The following is a 17,365-nucleotide window of genomic DNA, read 5'->3' as shown; positions in this document are numbered from 1 at the left end:
CTGAAAGCTTTCTTAGTGCCATTTTTAATACTTGGAGGACTGAGGCCTGAATAACTTGTCTCACATAGCAAGGCAGTCAGTAAGTCTTCAACAAACCAGTAGGACACTGACTCCAACAAATTTTCACTTTAATTTCCTTGCAATAGAATTTATGAATTATCAATATGAAAAGATTTCTTTATTGTGCAAAGCCATTTTATGTGCTTACAAGAATAGTTTTCATAGTGTATAAAGGAGGATATTCATGTCTTATATAATTATATATACATATATATGTAAGCCATAAAAACAATTCCAACATGCAGGGTATAGAAAAGATTATGGTAAGGCAAATGAGCAAAAGCTTAATAAATAAGCAGGCAATCAAATGTTCAAAAATCATTTGTATATAAAGATAAGATCTTTTCCTTTAAGACGTTTACCATTAATCTGGGAAAACAGAAAACAAACAGTCCTCATTGATGCTAGCACAAAGAACTAGAGTCCTTGTGCAAAATACCAAGGTCTTCTGGAAATGGCAAAGGAAGGAATGACTTCATCAACATTAAAGTGTGCTCAGAGGGGTCAGCACAAGCACAGGCTTCTCAAAGGAGGTGAGTGCTCTTTAGGTGGGAAGATGGTGACTGCATGGATTGATGGAAAAGTGCAAGATTGGCCTAAGCAAAACTCAAAGGCAGAAATGTCCAGATTTTCTCCCTTGTCACATGTTCTTCATTGGAAGCCAGATTCTCAACATCTTTCCAGGGTTTCCCTCTGGGGAAGGGGAAGGAACACTACTACCACATTAAATGTGACTCATCGCCATCTCAGAAGCGGTGCTGTGCTGCAACCTGCTTGCAAAAGTTCAAGAGCTTTCCCATTGACGATTTGGGGATGTGAATGACAACACGTTGGTAGTTTAGAATCAACCAAGGTGGGAGTATTTACACCATAGAAAATGGCAAACACTACAAATCAGCTTCCCATGTTCACCCCACCCACCAGCTGTTAAACCTTCACCAGCACATGTGGAAGCTGTGCATTTTAGTCAGGGAGCTATTGCGGCAGTGGTGTGAGAGGAAGACAAAAGAGATTTCTGAGAGTGGGGCAGAAGAAACAAGCAGAAAGTAAACAAGTAAAAAGTCAGAGGTGGAGACTAAGATGATGGTGGCAGGAAACCCCCAATGACCATCAAGAAGAGCGAGTGAGTCACCTAGGAATTCATGGGAAAGAGATGAGTCTAGAGGGGACTGGAATCACCGTAGGGAAAAGCAGAGTTGTTTAGTATGACTTACTATGTGAGTGCTGACTTCAGATGTTAAAAATCTGTTCATATTCAGTCCGACAACTAACATCTTTATGAAGCTAAAATTATTGTTGCTTTGCTATGTCACCCAGTCACTTATTTCTCTGTTCATTCAAGCAGATCCAAAACAATTCTTTAGTGAATTTTGGCACTGCCTGCAGGTACTGCTGCCACTCACCTCTGAATTAAGGAATCTCAGCTGGGTGCAGTGGCTCAGCCTTATAATCCCAACACTTTCGGAGGCTGAGGTGGGCAGATCACGAGGTCAGGAGTTCGAGTCCAGCCTGACCAACATGGTGAAACCCTGCCTCTACTAAAAATACAAAACTTAGCCAGGCATGGTGGTGCATGCCTGTAGTGTCAGCTACTTGGGAGGCTGAGGCAGGAGAATTGCTTTAATGTAGGAGGCGGAGGTTGGAGTGAGCCAAGATTGTGCCACTGCACTCCAGCCTGGATGACAGAGAAAGACTCCGTCTCAAAAAAAAAAAAAAAAAAGTAATCTCAGGGAAGATCTCATTATGCTCAATTTTCCTTGATGTCAGACCTGACTCCCAGCCAACTTCCTGTTAAAGTGCATAGATCCATCTTTAAGTCCACAGGGAGCGGCTGGTCTGCATGCACTTGCCATTGTAAACAGATCTAACAGTCCAATACCATATTCAGAGTCTCATATCCCAAAACTTGCCTTTTCTTCCACATTACAAATCGTAGTTATTGTCTAAGTAGTTATCCAAAGCAGAAACTTGGGAGTCATCTCTGGTTTCTCTATCTCCTTCATCTCTCATGTCTGATCAGTCAGCTTAACATCTGTAGTATCCGTTCCCAACTGCCACGGCTACTGCCTTACATCAAGTTCTCAGCCTTTCTTCCTGGAGTTCCGCAGAAACTGCCTAATTATCTAGGCAGTGGATGTCTTCAGCCTCACCATCTTCCAAGCTGTGCCCCATATTAGAGCCACATGGATAAAGCACATATCTGATCATGTCAAACCAACAGGGGTTTCCTCAAAGTTTTCTAGAATTTTCAGATAAAGTTCAAACTCCTCCCGTCAACCCACACAGCCCTAAGAAACAATGCTCATCTAGTTCCTCAGTCCCATTCCTCATGACTCCTCCAAGCCACCCAGCTCTTTGTGCGTCAGCCTGGAACACACCAGACTCCCCGGCTCCTCCACTTACTTCATTATTTGGTTAATTTCTACTCATCCTTCAGGATTCAGCTCACATTTACCTCTAAAAGAAAGTCTCCCACGATGCCCAGTATGACCCAGATATTGCTTCCTCTTCCCCATGCTCTCTGCTTCTATGGCAACTGTGTCCATTTCAATCCTGGTTCTGGTCATACATTTGGGAAGCTGTCTGCCTTCCTTACTTCATGGCAAGAACCATGTCCTCTTTGACCTTGTGTCCCTTCTTGCTAGCACTTAATTGATGCTTGATGTAAGTTTGGACAATGGTTTGTCCTGGACTTGATTTTCCTTGCAGCTGGGGTAGTTAGCTTGAGAATACAGGGGTTACATGTGATACAGGAAAGAATGCAAAGCAGGGAGTAATCGGTACTTGGCCTTATTCTGTGACTCCAAAATGTAAGAGCATGAAAGACAAAGATGAAGCATTCTCAGACAGATGGCTTTATCAACAACACTAATGCAGAGAAGAGATGAAGAGTCAGAAAGAGGCTGTTGGACCTGGCCACAAGAACATTAATGGTTACCTTATACTAGGCAACTTTAGGGAATCCGGTGAATGGCATGGAAGGATAGGATGTGGGAGAGGAAGCTAATGAATATGTGTTAGTTTGGGGTGTGCCAGATGCTTTACATACATAATTTTATGTCATCTTTATTTTTTATTGTATTTATATATATATATATATATATATATAATTGCACTTTAGGTTCTGGGGTGTATTTATTTATTTTTTAAAAATAGGATCATGCTCTGTCACCCAGGCTGGAGTGAGTGCTGTGGTGCTATCAGGGCTTACTGCAGCCTCCACTTCCTGAGCCCAAGTGATCCTTCCACCCAAGCCTCCCTAGTAGCTGGGACCACAGGTGTGCCACACCACACCTGGCTATTTAAAAACAATTTTTTTTTTTGCAGGTCTCATTATGTTGCCCAAGGGGGTCTTGAACTCCTGGGCTTAAGTGATCCCCCTGACTTGGCCTCCCAAAGTGCTGGGTGTGAGACACTGCACCTGGCCTCACATCATCTTTATAATCACTCTAGGAAATAGGTTTATCTCTTTCAAAATAAAAACAAAAAATATTTACCAATGAAGAAGTTGAAACTCAGAGGTTCAAATAACACACATGAAGTCATGTGTTCTTAGTGGGTGATGTGGGATTCAAACCCTGGTTTATTACTTCACAAGCCCACATGCTTTTCATTATAGTAGAAGTAGAAGGAGAAGGAGAAGGAGATATCAGAATAAAATTGGTGGAATTTACCTTGAGCCTTAACCCTGCTCTTCCTCCAACTCAAAAACGTTTATCTGTTGAAGGTGGCAGGAAATTAGGATAATAGCCAAAATTCACAAAAGGATCAAAGGAATATTTTTCTCTCAAAGAAGAAAGTTGGGTGTTTTCAAGGGCAAGTATATCTTTCTGTATTTATTCCTAATTTCCATGAAAAGCTGTGTTTATTGGGATAATTTTAACACTGTGTTGAGACTTTCCAAGTCCATGTGACAGGATGGTATCCTCCAAGGACCACAGTGAGAAAACAAGGATCTAAATACCCAAGGTTCTAAGTTCATCCCTGTCCCCCTGCCTCGTGGCCTGCTGGGAAACTGTATTTTGGGAGCTTTCCTGTCCCCCAAGCCCCTCGCACATGCATCAGTGTGGGAGCTGGATTGGGCAAAAGAAGGTAGGTCACTTTTAGGAGTTTTTCAGGTGGAAACCCTTCTTTTCCCTCCCCTTCCTTTTGAGGAGAAAGGGGACTTTAGTCTTCTCACAAGGCTGATGGACCCTAGACTACAACTCTCACCAAGTTGGATAACAGTAAAGAAATCAGATGGTGTTGATGGAGAGACCAAACCATACTTGGTTCACCAGTTTTTGTCCTGACTGGCAGGACCAGGTCCACCTTGAGCAGAGGAGGGCCACCATCAGGAGGGGCTAAGAATCCAATCTCTGAGGTATGCAGACACCAGGTGGGTCTGAGGTGGCAGAACTTCTCCCAGAGGGAGACAGAGGGGAGTCTCTTGAGAAGAGAGGCAGCAGAGGGCATGAAAATGATCGGAAGGGGGACAGAAACATCCATGAAGATTCCCTTCCTTTTGGAGGCCTGCGTCTTCAAGGGCAGAATTACACATTTGTTCTTCCTGCACTGACTGGGCTTTTCTTTTGAGATCTGCCTGACCGTCCTGAAGAAAACTTCAACATAGTCCAGTGTGTGTTTGGAAAGAAAAGGTTGCTGTGGTAGAAGGGACTCATGGGAAAGGTAGGAAATTAGACTTCAGCTATTTTGCAGGTCTCTCATAGAGACAGGGCTGATGAGAACATCTCTCCACTAGTCCATCACATGTGACACACACACACACACACACACACACACACACACACACACGAGCATCAGCAGCTGCAGGCATTCCTAAGGAGAGGCATTAAGCAGTGAGGTTGAATTCCCTAATCCTACCCTACCAAGGATTAATTAGTCTCACTCTGTTGCCCAGGCTGGAGTGCAGAGTCTTGCTCTGCTGCCCAGGCTGGAGGGCAGTGGCGTGATCTCAGCTCACCGCAACCTCCCTGATTCAAGCAATTCTCCTGCCTCAGCCTCCCAAGTAACTGGGACTACAGGTGTGTGCCACCACGCCCAGCTAATTTTTTTTTGTACTTTTATTAGAGATGGGGTTTCACCGTGTTAGCCAGGAGAGTCTCAATCTCCTGACCTCATGGTCTGCCTGCCTCCACCTCCCAAAGTGCTAGGATTACAGGCGTGAACCACCACACCTGGCTAGTCCTCCCTTTAAGACAGAAAGGATAGGGTCTTGGCACAAGCCAAATTACAAATGTGTCTATTTTATGTTTATTCAAGCATTATTCCTCACTTTGCAAATGTCTGCTTTGCCCACTGCCTCCTTTGTACATTTTACCTCTTATGGCAGTGACCTGACAGAGATGAGAGCTTTGAGTCGTATTTGCTTCACTGTCTGCGACAACCACCTTGGAGCCAAAAATACCCTTCAGATAAGCCACAAAGAGATCTGGCCTGGGCTGAAACCAAAATCAACTTCCAAAGACCGTAGTACTTATAGAATGAGCGCTCATAACTGTGCTCATTCTATAAGTGAGAAGACAACCCTGGAATGTGGCTCTCTGCATTTGAACAATGGGTAAACAATGGGGTTACAACAATACCTGCCTTTAAAAATGAGTGGGTTCTGCTAAATTTCCAGAGAGAGAACCAGAAGATCTGATTTTATATTTTTAGTTAGAAAATTCCTTGTTTTCTCCCTCTGGACCCTCAGAACCTGATACCATCTTATCACAGGGACTTGTAAAGTCTCAACATAGTTTTAGAATTATCCCAAGGAACACACCTTTTCATGGAATTAAGAATGAATATAGAAAGATATATTGACCTTTAAAGACACCCAAGTTTCCCTACTGGCAAAAAATATTCCTTTGATCCTTTTGTGAATTTTGGCTATTATCCCAATTTCCTGCCACCTTCAACAGATAAACATTTTTGAGTTGGGAGGAAGAGAAGGATTAAACCTCAAGGTAAATTCCACCACCTTTAATCTGACATCTCTTTTTACTTCTTGAAATTAGTGAGAATTTCCAGTTAACAATCAACAGTGATTTATGCAGATAATCAAATGGATACTTTTAAAGAATATGCAAAGCTGGCCGGTATGATGGCTCATGACTGTAATCCCAGCACTCTGGGAGGCTGAGGTGGGAGGATCACTTGAGCTCAGGAGTTCGAGACCAGCCTGGACAACACAGTGAAATATTATCTCTATAAAAGGAAAAATAAATTTTAAAAAAATATTAAAAAATTGAAGACTATGCAAATATCATATCATATTTTAGTAAATGTGATTAATGTTTCTTGCAGAGAATTTGTGGGTGAAGTAAAAAGGTAGGCAGAAAGAAGAGAATATTCCTGTTTATAAATATGTCCATATATGGTCTTCCATAACTTCCACTATTCGCCTCACTATAGCCCATTTTCTGATATCCTTGTCATACTTCTTCAGTAATTATATTTGCTTGCTTTGCTGGCTTTGTTGACAATCTCTATTTCAAACTCTTTTCTTTTTTTTCTTTTTGAGATGGAGTTTCGCTGTTGTTACCCAGACTGGAGTGCAATGGCGCGATCTCGGCTCACTGCAACCTCCGCCTCCTGGGTTCAAGTAATTCGCCTACCTCAGCCTCCCGAGTAGCTGGGACTACAGGCGTGCACCACCATGCCCAGTTAATTTTTTTGTATTATTAGTAGAGACAGGGTTTCACCTTGCTGACCAGGATGGTCTCGATCTCTTGACCTCGTGATCCACCCGCCTCGGCCTCCCAAAGTGCTGGGATTATAGGTATGAGCCACTGCGCCTGGCCTCAAACTCTTTTCAATGTCCAAATCTAGGAAATATTTTAAGGAAATATTTTCCTGTAATTCCATGTAGTACCCATGACTACTCCTTTTTATTTCAATGCTTAAAATTCTGATAAAAAACATGTAACATAAAATTTATTATTTAACCATGTTGAAGTGTACAGTTCAGTAGTGTTAATTATATTCACGTTGCTGTGGAGTCTCCAGGAGTCTTTTAAACTTTTGCCAAACTGAAACTTGGAACCCATAACAACAACCCGCCGTTTCTGCCTCCGCCTTGTCCCTAGCAACCACCATTTTACTGTGTGTTGCTATAATTTTGACTGAGTGCCTTACATAAGTAGAATTATACACATTCGCTTTTTTGTGACTGACCTATTTCATGTAGCATAAATGTCCTTAAGATTCATCTATGTTGTAGCTTGGGTCAGAACGTTCATCCTTTTTAAGGCTAAATAATATTCCATCGTATGTATATGTCACATTTCATTTATCCATTAATCTATCCATGGACACTGGGGTTTCTTCCATGTTTCAGGTTTTGCAAACAGTACTGCTGTAAACATGGGTGTACAAGTATCTCTTTGAGTCTTTGCTTTCCATTCTTTTGAGTATATATCCAGAAGTGGAATTTCTAAATCATATGGTAGTTTTGTTTATAATTTTTTTGAGGAACCTATGGACAGCCCTTGATACACCATTCTTTCCTTTCATTTTATATTAAAATGCATTCTTTCGAATGTTGTATCTGTATTTTTAGCAATGCCTCTTAACCCTCAATATTAGCCACTTTCCATGGTTTAATGTTTGACCCTCTATTTTTTTTCTTTACATTTTCTCCTTTGGTGAACACATCACTCTTGTGGCTTTTATTAATATTATCACCTCTATGAAAATCTACATATTCATCTCTGGCTTCTGTCTTGAGATCAAAATATTTAGCTATATATTAAATATTTTCAGTGGGCAAATATCCAAAATACAGGTCCAAGGCAGACTCTATCTATGAATCCATTTCTCCTCACTTACACAGGAAGAAGCATTTGAGCAAATTTAACCCTACCACAAGATAAAGCCAACAATTAGAAGCCGGTTTTCTTGGGTGGGCACTGGGAACCCGTTGAGACTTTATGTTTTACTCCCATTCCTTTCATTCATCCATATGAACATGTCCATCAGAAGAGATAGATGCTCCAGAAATGGGACATCTTTGCTAAAGACTTCTTTTACTGAGTGAGTATAATGCGCCAGGAGAGTGCCCATCCCCCTCACTTAAACCATACTCCTGGCTGGGAGGAGTGGCTCACACCTGTAATCCCAGCACTTTAGGAGGTTGAGATGGGTGGACTGCCTGAGGTCAGAAGTTTGAGATCAGCCTGGCCAACATGGTGAAACCCCGTCTGTACCCAAAATACAAAAATTACCTAGGCATGGTGGTGGGCACCTGTAATGCCAGCTACTTGGGAGGCTGAGGCAGGAGAATTGCTTGAATTCAGGAGGTGGAGGTTGTAGTGGCTGACATCATGCCACTGCACTCCAGCCTGGGTGACAGAGTGAGACTCTGTCAAATGAAAAACAACAACAAAAAAAAACTAAAAATTAAAAAAAAATCTTTTTTCGAAGACCAAAAAATCTGCCCTCCATGGTATCCCTCACATGCGATGTCCTCTCTGCTCAGTTTTTTGCTCAGTTCAGTTTTCTTGGTTTCCCAGGAGAATGGTGTCTCCCTTCCATTCAAATCCATCCCTGCAACAAGTTTATTTTTAAAATTAAAATGAGGTCACTACTCTAATTAAAACCGCTAGTGGTTTCTGGTGGTTAGCTGGATAAAGTTTAAATCCCTTCCTTAGCTTCTTATTGGTGTCTCACAGGCTTGCCCCAACCCACCTCTCCGGCTTTGTCCTTCACTGATCATCACTCAAGCTAGACCCTGCTCATAGCAATTGCTTCCTGTTCTTCAACAAACAGTGCTTCTTTCTGTGCATGCTTCCTCCACCTGCCAGGGACATCCTCCCTTACCTTCCTCCGCAGGTTCCTGAAACATCCTTCTGCACTCAGCCACAAGCTGTGCATAAACTGGCCTCTCCCATCCTCCCACTCCACCCTCACTCTACTCAAACACTGGCCTCAAATGTAGCAAGTTGGCTCCCATTTGAGGCTTGATCTTTGCATTTGCTCTTCCCTCTGCCAGAAGCACTCTCCCTGCATCACTGCAGGGCAACTAATCCCTTTGAGCCATTGAGGCCTCAGGCCAAATAGGTACCTCCCAGAGACACCTTCCCTAACTTCCCATTCTTATGCAGACCCCGCCTCACTCACTTGCAAAATGCTGTTTTATTGACCTCACTCCTCTCAACCTTATTTATTTATCTATTTAGTGTGTGTCTCTCCCCTTCAATAGAATGTAGACTCTAGGAGAATGAGGACCTTTTGGGTTTTATTCAAGGATATATTTTCAAATTTCAGAACAGTGCCTGGCACACAGCAGGCAGTCAGTAAGTATTTGTAGACTACATGAATGGTAGGTAGGTGGGAATATTTAGTATAAAGCAAGCTTGTCCAACCCACGGCCTACGGGCTGCCTGTCGGCCAGGACGGCTTCGAATGAGGCCCAACACAAATTCGTAAATTTTCTTAAAACATTATGAAATTTTATTGCGATTTTTTTTTCTTTTTGCTCATCAGCCATCATAAATGTTAGTGTATTTTATTTGTGGCCCAAGACAATTCTTCTTCCAATGTGGCCCAGAGAAGCCAAAAGATGGGACACCCTTGGTATAAAGAAACTTTGTTCTAGTGATAAATTCCTTTTCCCAAGTGTCAGGCTTGTTTTGTCAGTGCCTGGGTCAGTGTTGGGGCTCCCGCTGCCGATTCTATTGACAACCGCTTTAGGCAGTTTCCCTCCTAGACTCTCAGGCCTTCTGGGAACCCTTCACCTTCACCGGCAGCAGGGCTGCTCAGGTCTGGATGGCTCAGTCTACACCAGCGCCTGTCTATCTTCCTGTCAGTGTGCAGACCCAAATTACTTAGTCCTGTTGTTTTTTCTCCTGCCCCCTTTTTCTTCCTCTTTCTCCTCCTCTTCCTCCTCCTCCTTCCTCCTTCCTTCTTCCACCTCCTTCTTCCTTCTTCCTCCTTTCTCCTTCTTCCTTCTTCTTTCTTCCTTCTTCCCCCCTTCTTCTTTCTTCTTCTTGTTTGAGATGGAGTTTTACTCTTGTCATCCAGGCTGGAGTGCAGTGGCGTGATCTAGGCTCACTGCAAACTCCTTCTTCTGTATTCAAATGATTCTCCTGCTTTAGCCTGGAGAATCAAGTAATCAAGTAGCTGTGATTACAGACACTTGCCACCATGCCCTGCTAATTTTTGTACTTTTAGTAGAGACGGGGTTTCACCATATGGGCCAGGCTGGTCTAGAACTCCTGACCTCAGGTGATCTGCCTGCCTCAGCCTCCCAAAGTGCTGGGATTACAGGCCACCATGCCTGGCCAATCCTGTCTATTTTCAATACTGGCTAATCAGAAAAGGGTGCTTAATAATTGCGGCCAATCATGACTTATAAAGCCCTTTTACACACAACTCCATGCATTTTCACAGACTTCTTTAAATGTGTTCCTGGCATGGACGGATTAATGGATAAACAAGATGTGGTCTACCCATTCGATGAACTGTTATTCAGCCTTAAAAAACAAGGAAGTTCTGACTCATACTACAACATGGATGAAACTTGAAGACATTAAACCAGGTGAAAAGCCAGTCACAAAAGGACAAATTCAGTGTGATTCCACTTTTATGAGGTACCAAGAGTCATCAAATTCATAGAGACAGAAAATAGAATGGTGGTTGCCTGGGAGTGGCAGAGGCAGAAATGAGTTCTTTAATGGGTGCAGAGTTTCAGTTTTGCAAGATAAGAAACTTCTGGAAATCGGTTGTGCAACAGTGTGAATGTACTTAACACTACTGAGCTGTACACTCAAAAATGGTCAATGTGGTAAAGATTATGTTGTGCATATTTTAATTTTATCACAATTTAAAAACCATAAAGGGGAGGAATAGGCTGGGCACGATAGCTCATGCCTGTAATCCCAGCGTTTTCAGAGGCTGAGATGGGTGGATCATTGAGGCCAGGAGTTTGAGACCAGCCTGCCCAACGTGGCGAAACCCCATCTCTACTAAAAATACAAAAATTAGCCAGGTGTGGTGGCGCATGCCTGTAGTCCCAGCTACTCAGGAGGCTGAGGTGGGAGAATCACTTGTGCCCAGGAGATGGATGTGATGGCACCACTGCACTCCAGCCTGGGTGACTGAGCAAGTCCCTGTCTCAAAAAAAGAAAGAAGAATATATCGCCCATAGACTATATTGCCCATAAACATATTATGTATGTACTTGTACTGGAAACTGAAATTCTCTTTGGAATGTTTCCTACTGTGAAGCTGCTGGAGAAGGATCTAAACGAATGAGGATCTGGACTTTGGCATGTGGATACCAGGAGGATTCAATGAAACAGTAGTGAGAAGGCAAGACAGTTGTGCTGGGAGATGAGGCTGCCTGGGAGCTCCAAAGAGGTGCTTCCTTAGTGCACCACGGTGACCTCGCACCTCTCAGGAAGAGCCTGATCCATAACTCTTCCAGTGCTCCTAGGATCTGTTAACCAACAATCTGTGTTTTTGTTTTATTACATATCAGAATTAATAGACTGTAAATTTTTTCCCTTGGTTTGCTTTTTGTTTTTTTGTTTGTTTATTTATTTATTTTTTTTTTTGAGACGGAATTTCGCTCTTGTTACCCAGGCTGGAGTGCAATGACGCGATCTCGGCTCACCGCAACCTCCGCCTCCTGGGTTCAGGCAATTCTCCTGCCTCAGCCTCCCGAGTAGCTGGGACCTCCTGCCTACTCCTGAGTAGTAGGCACGTGCCACCATGCCCAGCTAATTTTGTGTGTGTGTGTGTTGTTTTTTTTTTTTTAGTAGAGATGGGGTTTCACCATGTTGACCAGGATGGTCTTGATCTCTTGACCTCATGATCTACCCGCCTCACCCTCCCAAAGTGCTGGGATTATAGGCGTGAGCCACTGTGCCTGGCCGGTTTGCTTTTTAAAATCATCTTGTATTGTTTCTCTTTTTGTTGTGTGTGTGTGTGTGTGTTTTTACAGAAAAATGTTCATTTATTACCATTCATTGAGTTACCATCTTAATGTCTTAAACCTTTAAGTTCAACATCATTTGATTTTCCCAAGACGTCCCTTGTCTTTGATTTTTTTTTTTCTTCAGAATTCCCCTTCTAGTATTCAGTGGCCTGTTTTCCTTTGAGAGAAAAATGTTTGGCAACTTACTCTTTGGCTGCAAAAGTGTTGAACAGGTTTTAAACACTCGGATTTCCCAGCTGGCCCTAATCCTTTGCCTGTTACATAAAGGGACCCCTTAAACCTTTGAAATTAAAGGGGACATTTGTGTTGAAGTTCACTATTCTAGGATTATTTGGTGAGGTAGATATGGATGTGAAATTGCAATGCGCATTCAAAGATGACATTACCATGAGTCCAAATCTATCTGCACAAAGCTGGGAGATGGGCAGACCTGCCATCCTCCTTGTGTGGTTGGCCTGTCCTTTGCAAAGTCACAGCTCTGCTTCCTGCCAGGGCTGTGGTGGTTGGCACAGAGTCCTGGCACTGAGCTGAGTGGCCCCTTCTCCCTTCAACCCAGCCACACTGCTTCTGCTTCCTGGCTCACGCTTGCCATTGCTTTTCTTGTTGACTTTCTTTCAAGGCTATATTGCTCTCTAGGAGCCTAAAATAGAGGCTTGACCATGATCCCTTCATAGAATTCAATATTTAGCCTCAGCAGTAGTTAAAAATTGCCAGATAATAAGTATTATTCACTATTAATATGTTTATTAATAACTGATACAATAGATTATTTATACAGTTGGTTATTGATACTAAGATTTCACAATTATAGTTGACATTTTTGTTTTAGTGCCTCCTCTGTACAGCCCTGTATTGCTCTGTATAGAAGCATTTCATCTTCACAACAACTCTATGAGGTCAGTACTATTACCCTCGCTTTCCAGCTGGAAAAGAGGCCTGGGGAGATTGAGAAGCTTATCTAAGTCTCACAGCTAGGGAGTGGTGGAGCTGGGATTGAGTCCAGGTCATCTGTTTTCAGACCTAGACCTGTACTGGAGTTTGTGTGTCCCTAGGTGCATTCCACAGAAATCAATAGCAGATGGTGCAATGAGGAAAACAAAAGAAGTGTCATGTACTGGAGGCTTGGGTCCCCCTCAAATCCATATGTTGAAACTCTAACCCCAAATGTGATGTTGTTTGGAGGTGGAGTCTTTAGGAAATAATTAGATTAACATGAGGTCATGAGGGTGGGGCCCCCCGGTGGAATTAGTGCCCTTATAAAAAGAAGAGAAAAGAGCTGGATCAGTTTCCAGCACATGAGCACACAGTGATATGGCAGGCCCAGAGAAGGGCCCTCTCTAGGAACTCAATCTGTTGGCCCTTGACCATGAACTTCCCAGCCTCCAGAGCTGTGAGAAGGCTCTGCTGTTTAAGCCATCCAGCCTATGCTATTTTGTAATAGCAGCCTGAGCACAGTAACCCAAGGGGTAGTGCTTTTTAATCAAATCAGTTTTGGGAAAAATGCCCTATACAGTACTATCTTCTTATCTTAAAGGACCAATGATGCCTGTAGAAATCAAAGACTCTGGAAAGTCCTGCAATAAAGGAGCTATTTAAATTTGTTTAAACAATTGCTTCTCAAACTTTTTGACTACGGAACATCTCCCCACTTATGAATATCTCAAAGAGCACACTGGGAAGGTACTACTGGAAGTGAGGCATATGCCTCAGACATGATTGGGCACTTATTTTCCTGGTGGGATGAGCTGCCCAGTGAAGTCACAAAATCGTATAGGCGGGGTTTGGTAGTTGAGAAGAGGAGAGAAGAATGCAGACAGAGCCTAAGAAAAGGCAGAGGGCTGCATCCAACAGGCAGGAAGTACCATTGCAGGGAAAAGAGCCCAGACATTCTGGAACATCTGAGGAAGACAAAAGGAAGTTGTTGTCCTTGGGATAAATCTGGTGAGAACTTACTTGCAAAAGCAGAGTTTAGGGCCTGTCCTGGTTGAAGGAGTTGGTTTTAAGAACAGAAAGGACATTCCAGTATTAAGTGTTAATTTGAACATAGGAGGATAGGATAAAAAATGACTCACAGAATTATTGTGTCATCTGGGCTGGAAAGTGTCATATTTACTGCCCATTAGAAATTCCTTACAGGCTGATTTCCTAAAGTTATCTTCATTTTTATCCAGGAAATTACAAGACATGAACTCAGATAAAAGGCTCCGTTGACCAAGGGAACAAGAAGATCTTGTCTAGCCCTGGTAATACCCAATAAATATTTGCTAAATATATTCATAGGGGCCATGAATGGTGTAATCCCATGCCTGTAATCTCATGCCTGTAATCCCAGCACTTTGGGAGGCCAAGACTAATGGATCACTTGAGGTCAGGAGTTTGAGACCAGCCTGGCCAACGTGATGAAACCCTGTCACTACAAAAAATACAAAACTTAGCCAGAGGGGGTGGCATGCACCTATAGTCTCAGCTACTCAGGAGTTTGAGGCAGGAGAATTGCTTAAACCCTGGAGGTGGAGGTTGTGGTGAGCTGAGATTATGCCACTGCACTCCAGCATGGGCAACAGAGAGAGACTATCTCAAAAAAAAAATTAAATTATAAATAAATATATTGAGAAGACAAGAAAGGGAGGATTCATTACACAGTTTCGGTTTTGCATTCCTAAAATGAAATATTAATTTTGCCAAGCAGTTATTTTGTTATGGTAGGGGTGGAGGGGAGAAGGGGAGATTGCTGGCAGAAAGATAGAAAATTACACAAAAAGCCATCAAATTGTGTGATCTTATGATGAGGTTTCATGTTTGTTCATCGGTCAGATGATGAGGCCGGATTAGATGGTCTTAAAGACCCTACCCGTGATTTTTAGCATTTTGTCAGAAGCCTTGGTGCCACAAGGAGGCCCTTCTGATTTCTGTGTGGGCTCTTGCCAGGATGGTGAAGCTGTTCATCAGAAACCTGCCCCAGGAGGCCACAGAGCAGGAGATTCGCTCTCTTTTCGAGCAGTATGGGAAGGTACTGGTTTGTAACATCATTAAGAATTACGGCGTTGTGCTGCTCACAGAAGACAAAACTGCAGCAGAAGATGCGTATGCAGCCCTCACCATTACAGTCTTCATGGGGTGAACATCAACGTGGAAGCCAGCAAGTAAGAGCAAAACCTCAACAAAGTTGCATGTGGGCAACATCAGTCCCACCTGCATCAATAAGGAGCTTCCAGCCAAGTTTGAGGAACATGGGCCGGTCATCCAATCTGATATCATGAAAGATTATGCCTTCGTATACCTGGAGCGGGCAGAGGAGGCAGTGGAGGCCATCAGGGGCCTTGATAACACAGGGTTTCAAGGCAAATGAATGCACCTTAAGTTTGTCCACCAGCGGGCTTAGGACTGCGCCCGGGATGGGAGACCAGAGTGGCTGCTAACGGTGCGGGAAAGAAGGGCATCGTTCCAAACAGTGTTGGATAGATCATTCAGGCCGCGTGGCAGACTTGACCGAACAATATAAGGAGCAATCTGGAGCAATGTGTACCCCTTACACCATGAGCCATGGGGATTCACTGTATTACAACAACATGTACAGAGCGCTGGATGCCCACTACAAGCGCTGCCGTGCTGCCCGGTCCCATGAGGCTGTGGTGGCTGCAGCTGCCTCCGTGGATAATGACTCAGAGCAGACCCTGTCCCAGCTGCTGTAAGTCTAGAACACAGCCATGGCCAGTCACCGCACCTCCGCCTCTCTCCATACCTGTGATAGACACCTGGTGCAGACCTCAGGATCTGCGGCCACAGCTACTGCTGTGACTGCAGCTTCCACTTCCTATTAGGGGCGGGACCGGAGCCCCCTGCAGACCCAGTCCCCACTGCTGGAGAGGGCTACCCTTAGGGGCATGAAAGTGAGTTGGCCCAAGCTTGGCAGCCAAGAGGAATTCTCTGTACGAGGTGGCCCGGTAGGAGCGGAGCAGTGTGCCTGTCGGGCGGGGTACTCAGCCTTTTAAAGCTTGAGGTGAGATGTGTGTGGGCTGAAACTCCGTGCTGCAGTTGTGCATGAGAATCACCCTTCGAGGTACCCCATCTCTGGGACGTTCTTGGCTCTGTGCAGTTCCCTCAGGAACCATGGGCCTTAATTTACTTTGCTAAGTTCAGACCTTCTCCTCCTCTCCTCCCCCCTCCCCTCTTCCCCTCTCCTCTCTTGCCCATTTTCCTGTCCTTCTCTCCTTCAATACTTCTGTAGCTTCCCATTCCTGTTCTGTTCTCCCAGCAGGCTTCATTGTGTGCGGAAACTGTGGTGGGGGCTGTGCTGTCTCCTCCCTGCCTCCTGCCTCCTGTGGCTGTTGGATTTGGGAATGACCTTGGTGAGAGTCTCACTGACCCTGGGTCTCTTTTTGGTCCAAAGGCTAGACCTAGACTTGGATCACTTTTTTTTTTTCCTGGTGAAATAAATGGTATTTCCACTAGAAAAAAAAAAAGACCCTATCCATATCTACCATCCTAAGATTCTCTGTTCTTCAGAACAGGACGTTTGGGAAAGCAATTGTTTTATTCAGAGATAAGTACACTTGATACAATTCAGACCATACATTTGTAACGGGCATTTAACATGTAAATCAATTGTACGAGTAGATTCTATTTACTTTTTCTTTTGTTAAGCAGGAGAATAAATTAACATAAGCAGCCTCAATTATTTAACAACAAAAATGTTCACATTGTAGAGATAAATCTCAATATCAAGAAATAAGCTTTCCATGTTCTCTTTGAAATAAATAGAAAGTTTGTCTGATATCAATAATTATCCCTTAGAACTAGAATGTAATGAGGTTTTATGTGAGCAAACAGGCTATTTTCAATTTCTGTGTTTGTATATTTACCTATAATTGCCAACTTTCTACAAATGATGTTTCCTCTTGTGTAAATGCCAATTGGATTTAGCAAATGTCATGATTATTCGTGCCATCTATTGGTGAAATGTGGTACGACAGCATCTTTTGTGTGCAGGACAGCTACCCTGGAGAGAAGAGGGTCGTCAGGGCAAATTAAACAGGGATTGCGTACTCAAGAATAGCAGAGAATCAATCTTTTATGAGGCAATTTGAAATTTGAACACTGGAAGGGTATTTGGTGGTAGTAAGGAATTACTGTTTATTTTTAGCTGTGACACTGATATTGTGCTTATGTTAAAATGTCTTTATCTTTTAGAGATACATAGTAAGATATTTCTGAATGAGTGTAAATGATATGTGTAACTTGCTTTAAAACAATGCTAGCAATTTTCATACATGCACAATGTGGATTAACCTTGAAAACATGCTAAGTGAAATAAGCCAGACGCAACAGGACAAATATGGCCAGGCATGGTGGCTCACACCTGCAATCCCAGCACTGTGG

The 17,365-nt window shown here is 43.3% G+C and overlaps 1 protein-coding gene and 1 pseudogene across 1 annotated transcript in view; one reads left to right on the top strand and one right to left on the bottom strand.

Moving 5' to 3' along the window:
• The window catches only part of CLDN10 (claudin 10), a 163,532-nt gene that overhangs the window by 78,003 nt on the left and 68,164 nt on the right, over nt 1-17,365 (bottom strand). The gene's annotated exons all lie outside the window — the stretch shown is intronic.
• On the top strand, nt 14,916-15,335 carry LOC103787351 (RNA-binding protein 4 pseudogene; annotated as a pseudogene).

Source organism: Callithrix jacchus, chromosome 1, assembly GCF_049354715.1.
Source record: "Callithrix jacchus isolate 240 chromosome 1, calJac240_pri, whole genome shotgun sequence".
In the NCBI taxonomy this organism is placed as follows: Eukaryota; Metazoa; Chordata; class Mammalia; order Primates; family Cebidae; genus Callithrix; species Callithrix jacchus.
This window is presented reverse-complemented; position numbering and strand designations above follow the sequence as displayed.